General features: G+C 39.3%; 2 non-coding genes across 2 annotated transcripts; both read right to left on the bottom strand.

Annotated features, from left to right (window-relative positions):
* Window positions 1–1,153: 1,153 nt before the first annotated feature.
* Window positions 1,154–1,227, bottom strand: trnat-agu (transfer RNA threonine (anticodon AGU)). The gene has a single exon. It is a non-coding gene; the product is annotated as a tRNA-Thr (tRNA).
* A 1,997-nt stretch (window positions 1,228–3,224) lies between these two features.
* trnat-agu (transfer RNA threonine (anticodon AGU)) lies at window positions 3,225–3,298 on the bottom strand. Its single transcript has one exon. It is a non-coding gene; the product is annotated as a tRNA-Thr (tRNA).
* Window positions 3,299–6,526: the final 3,228 nt, after the last annotated feature.

The raw sequence follows: 6,526 nt of genomic DNA, 5'->3' as shown, positions 1-6,526 counted from the left end.
TATAACTGCGTATCATCGGCATAACAGTGAAAGTTAATGGAGTGATTCCTAATAATGTTGCCTAAAGGGAGCATATATAAAGTTAATAGATTGGTCCAAGTACAGAACCTTGTGGAACTCCATGACTGACTGTAGTATTTATTGAAGATTCATCGTTAACATATACAAACTGCGAACGATCTGATAAATATGACTTCAACCAGCTTAGTGCGGTTCCTTTAATGCCAATTTGATGCTCAAGTGTCTGTAAAAGAATATTATGGTCAATGGTGTCAAATGCAGCACTAAGATCTAATAATACAAGTACAGAGACAAGTCCATTGTCTGAAGCAATCAAAAGGTCATTATTAACTTTAACCAGAGCTGTCTCTGTGCTGTGATGAACTCTAAATCCTGACTGAAAATCCTCAAATAAACTATTGTTATGTAAAAAGTCACACAACTCTTTGGCGACTACTTTCTCCAGAATCTTAGAGAGGAAGGGGAGGTTAGAGATCGGTCTATAGTTGGCTAAAACCCCTGGGTCAAGAGTGGGCTTTTGAAGAAGGGGTTTAATTTAATAAGGAGTTTAACATCACAAAATTGCAGCTCATCCAGGATTTTATGTCCTTAAGACATGCTTGTAATTTGGAAAACTGATTAGATTCATAAATAATAGGAGTTAAACATAAAAACCTAACAAAAACTCCATAGTAGCACAAAATAAAAGAATTAAATTTGGACTATTAAACATCAGGTCTCTGTTCTCTAAAGCTGTTGAAGTGAATGAATGAATATCAGATTATGATATCGATTTACTTTGTCTGCTCTACTCCAATTTATTTACATAATTTAAAAATAAGTTACATACCAACATTTTGAACAAAACTCATTTTAATTCCTGTAAATGGGGATGGGAGGATCAACACTGACACCTACATGCAGGGACATGAACAGGGAGGGGACCTGAAAGGTGAAAGTGTTCAATGTCTGTCAGAGACTGGCTTAGATCTGGGCAAATACTTTTTCAGAGCACTGTATATGCTGTCAATGGTACTAGCTTCAGCCTGTCAGTCTTGAGTTTCAACTCGTTTCAGTGGAAGAGGATCGGGTTCTGACCATCAGTTGAGTTCAGGCTACTACTGTCAGCAGGGTCTATTAAAGAACTCCAAAGAGGCACTGCTGGGATTTGAACCCAGGATCTCCTGTTTACTAGACAGGCACTTTAACCAACTAAGCCACAGCACCTGCTGCTACAACAAAATGACACAATAACCAAAACCGACTCACTTTTGGGATCTAGGATGGGATGGGGAGCAGAAAAACAAGCAACTTTGAGGCCTCTGGAAACACAAGGAAAAACAGGGTTTGAGAGAGGTGAAATTTGACAAACAAGCACCAAATCGTATATCATTGAGATTGATGGACAAGTTTGGAGACAATGCATAAACTTTGCACTTCAGAAGAACGATGTTAGACCATCCCTGAGTAGGCTCGAACCACCATCCTCTTGGTTAACAGCTGAGTGCGCTGGCCAATTGCACCACAGACACATGTCAAGATGTCTCAGTCAAAATATATCACATTAAGACATTGCTCAGCAGGAGCTTCATAGAACCATCCAGTCATGCCTGACATACAATGGTTTGGGACTGTGACCCCACTGAATTTTCACAAGGAACACCAGTGAGCCCCTTTAATGTTTTTTCTCAGTTTGTAATGGGTGTGTTATTTTCCACAATCTAGGAGGAGGAAGCTCTGTCCATTGTATATACTGTCAATGGTACCTTGAGAAACCTGGAGAAGTCTGTGGAGTTCAGGCTAAAGATTCAGGAGTTTACTACTGTCAGCCCGGTCTTTTAAAGAACTCAAAGAAGCCACCGCTGGGATTTTAAGCCAGGATCTCTTGTTTACTAGACAGGCACTTTAATCAACTACAGCGCCAGCTGATGCTACAACAAAGTAACACAACAAACAAAACCGACTCACTTTCAGGCTCTAGGAGGACATGGGGGGCAGAAAAATAAGCACCTTTGAGGCCTGTGGTAACACAAGGCAAAACACTTTTTGAGTTTGAAGGGTCTAAAATGCTTAATTGAACAAACCAGCACATCATTAACATTGATAGATAAGTTTCAAGACACTCCCTTAACAATGTTCTTTAGAAGACCAACCATAGACCGTCACTGGGTGGGCTTGAACAACCATCCTCTCGGTTAACAGCTGAGCGCTGTTAGCCAATGTCAGTTGAACAACACATGAGGACATTGCTCAGCAACGAATTCATAGAACTATCCACTTACTGTTGATTCTTTCTTGCTTGACATACAATGGTTTGAGACTGTGACCCCACAGAGTTTCCACAAGGAACACCAGTAAGCCAATGAGTGTTTTTTCTCAGTTTGTAATGGGTGTGTTATTTTCCACAATTTAGGACGAGAGAGCTCTGTCCACTGTATGTACTGTCAGTGTTACCTTCAGAAACCTGGAGAAGCTCCTTAACTCCTGACCATCAGTGGAGTTCAGGATAAAGATCAACTAAGCTATGGCGCCATCCATTGCTGAAACAAAGTGACACAACAAACAAAACAGACTCATTTTCAGGATCTAGGATGGGATGGGGAGCAGAAAAACAAGCAAATTTGAGGACTGTGGAAACACAAGGCAAAACAGGGTTTGAGAGAGGTGAAATTTGACAAACAAGCACCAAATCGTATATCATTGAGATTGATGGACAAGTTTGGAGACAATGCATAAACTTTGCACTTCAGAAGAACGACGTTAGACCATCCCTGAGTAGGCTCGAACCACCATCCTCTTGGTTAACAGCTGAGTGCGCTGGCCAATTGCACCACAGACACATGTCAAGATGTCTCAGTCAAAATATATCACATTAAGACATTGCTCAGCAGGAGCTTCATAGAACCATCCAGTCATGCCTGACATACAATGGTTTGGGACTGTGACCCCACTGAATTTTCACAAGGAACACCAGGGTGTAGGGGAGGTGAAATTGGACAGGTTAGCACCAACTAGTATATCATCAAAATTGATAGATAATGCCTAAACTTTGTACTTCAGAGGAACATTTTTGGACCATCTCTGGGTGGGCTTGAACAACCATGCTCTTGGTTAACAGCCGAGCATGCTGGCCAACTGCACCACAGAGACATGTTTTGGGATTGCAATCAAAATATCTTGTGTTCTGCTCTTTGGTTTGTACAGAATTCTAAAGAACTCAAATAAGGCACTGCTGGGATTTGAACCCAGGATCTCCTGTTTACTAGACAGGCACTTTAACCAACTAAGCCACAGCACCATCTGGTGCAACAAAAAAGTGACACAACAAACAAAACCAACTCATTTTTTGGGATCTAGGATTGCATGGGGAACACAAAAACACTTGCTGCCCAAAACAACCTCCGGGGACAGTTCTTTATTGCCAGGGTTGAGGTCTTTTTCACATCACATAACAATGATGTCTGCTCAGCAGCTCCTCCGAAGTGCCCCATGGCTCCTCCCTCCTAACTTGGGGCTCCTTCTTTAGAATCTCTTCTCAAAACTTTGCTTCAGGATGCAACCAGGTTGAACACAATGACATTCTGCTGTGATGGAGAAACACTGAAACAAGCAGGCAAGTTCACTCCCCATCATTCGTGTGACTATGTCTTCAGTCAACTGCACAAAACCTTGCTACAGTTTAGTGTTTGCTGTTCGTGGTTTGTGTCTGTTGCAGTACCTGTGAGTGATGGCAGAGGGCACTGATGGTCTGAGCAGATCTCTTCCTAGTTTAAAGGATTGTGTGTCTCTGGTTTATCTGAGTCCCTGTGGACTCTCTGCAGGATTTAGTGTGCTGCAGCTGTCTTTTCTGTTGACACCCGAGCCGGCCAGCTGAGACTCTTGCAAAACCCCCGAAACACAGAGACCGAAATGGATCAGCAGAGAAAATCAACCACCTCTCTGCTCACACTCATACATGTCCCCACTGCTTTATTTAATCAGTTTCTTATAATAAAATATTAATCAGCACTGACATCTAACAGCATCAATGTGAATGTAACAGCATTAGGACAAAAAGACAAATATATAACACTGTAAACAAGTTATAAAACCATAATCTATGAGTACAATGAGTACATTTTAACCATATTTTAGGATCTAATCTCATTATTATTGGGATAATTTGTCTCTGGGGTGACATAATTATAGAAAAGGAAATTATAAAAACTAATTGCCTCACAAAACTTTTCACTTTTGAAATACTGAGCAGCTTTTCCTCGTGTGGAGATCTTCAGGTCTGTAAACTCAATCATCAAAAATCAAATGTTTTGATTTAATTTCTGATTTACAGTAAACAATAATTATAAAAGCTCAGGACTAAAAGTTTATTCTATTTTATTATGTTATTTTAACTGATGTCGGGGTGAGCTAACATTGCTAACGTTGTTAACGTTAGCTGCACAGTCATTTGGTTTGGAGCTGAAAATATCAACTCAAATACTTTTGTAACTTTCTCAGAGAAGAAAACAAAATGGAGAAAAAAATATTGATTCCAGTTGATTCAGAAATATATAAATAAATATAATAAATGTCCAACAGCAGGAACTCTGGAGATAAACAAGAGTCATCTGTTTATAGAAAAGTGAATGTGAGGCAGAAAGCAGGTGAGACCAGGTGAGTTCAGGTGAGATCAGGTGATCAGTTGATGAGCAGCAGCTGTGGAGGCTGCAGTGTTTGCTCTCTGCTTACAGTAGGTAATTTTGTTTATTGTGTATCTGTTTGTTTGTTTACAGGCAGCACTGACTGTTGTTTGTTTTAATATTTCAGCATTTGTTTATTTTTTATTACAAAATTTCAGAATTGGTTTTATTTAGTTGAACTTAATCCTGTCTGTGTTTTCAGTGCTAACGGCTGTGTTGTTGTTGCTAAGTGAGAATGTCAATATTAACAGCATGTTGATGTTCAGTAAATATAATTCAGGTTACAGAGTTGTGGACGATTTCTTTAAATCAGGTTCTAACTACAGATTTGAAACATTGGTTTATTAATTCTCTGACAGACTCAATGGTGCTCTCTCCCCCTCTCTCGCCCTCTCTCCCCCTCTCTCGCCCTCTCTCCTCCCTCCTCACTCACAGACAGAAATAACCCCCCCGGGGGGACTCAGGGTCCACAGAGAGACAGCGGCCATATTTACAGCACTGACTGCTGATCTGGAGTCTGATTTTAATCTAGCTGGAGACACATGAACATAAAGTCGCTCCTCGCTGACTGCTTCAAATTATTATTCACTAAACCATTGACAGTATATATGGCTAAGCTAAGTTAGCGTCTGTGTTGTGGCTAAGTTATAATGAGAATAATGAGATTGAAATATCTGATTATGCTAAGCTAACAGAACAGTTTTCTTGTCACATGTTATTAGCATAATGTTTAGTCATTTATTTTATTATTTTTGGGAAATGTAATTTAAAATCTTCCAGATTGAATCATTATTAAATTACTCAAGTTTCAGGTTATGCCGACCCAGATGTTAGCATACTGTTAGCTATGTCAGTTAGCTACACAACAGTCACAGCTGGCAGTTCTCTATGTACTTTGTTTGTGAGCTGCAACCTGTTTTAATTATAATACATTTATTTTGTGTATCATGATATGACTAAACTTAGTAATCACTGATGTTAGCATGGGGCTAGGTTAGCATGAGGCTAGGTTAGCACGAGGCTAGGTTTGAACTGAACAGCTGACAGAGTTTATTATTTACATTTTCTTTCAGAACAACAAGGAGAAACAGAAACCTGAAATGACACAGATGATGATCATTCAGGACAGGACGCCTTTATCTGGATCCAGTGTTTGGTTTGTCCGTTCTGGGCTACCGTAGAAACATGGAGGTTCAACATGGCGGATTCCATCAGAAGAGGACCCGCTCCCTCTGTAAATTAAAACGTCTCATTCTAAGGTAACAAAAACAAAACAAGTCTTATTTTCAGCTGATTAAACAATAATGAAAACAAACCTTCTAAAATAATAATAACAATAATAATATAATCTTTTATTACAGTAATCTTACACACTGGAGCTTGAAATGGTTTATTTGAGTCATTATTTTTATTCTGTAAACTCTGTGTAACGCTGTACTTTGGCTGTTGCTGGAGCCGGTTGGAGTCGGTTTCTTTGGTTAGAGGAGGAGAAGGTTTTTTCAGCATCTTTCTTCTTGTTGTTCCAAATATTTTTTATTGAGTTTAAACAAAGAACAGAACAACACACAATATCGTGCATCCCTAACAGCCATACAGCATGAAAGAAATCTAAAATACAGTGAAAATCACTTGAAAATCATTGAATGAGATTAAATAAATTATAATAATAACAATTAAAGAAAAGTTTGAGATATGAGAGGCGTCTTCCACTGCCGCCTTAGAAGTAAGTTTTTTAGGTCTGCAGGTAAATAATCTGGAAAATAGATCAAACCTTCAGAAATTGTAGCCTGTAATCTTTCATCCTTAAAAATCTCTCTGTACCATCAGGAGAATCTGTGATCTAATTG

Source organism: Dicentrarchus labrax, unplaced genomic scaffold (genome assembly GCF_905237075.1).
Source record: "Dicentrarchus labrax unplaced genomic scaffold, dlabrax2021, whole genome shotgun sequence".
Lineage (NCBI taxonomy): Eukaryota > Metazoa > Chordata > Actinopteri > Moronidae > Dicentrarchus > Dicentrarchus labrax.
This window is presented reverse-complemented; position numbering and strand designations above follow the sequence as displayed.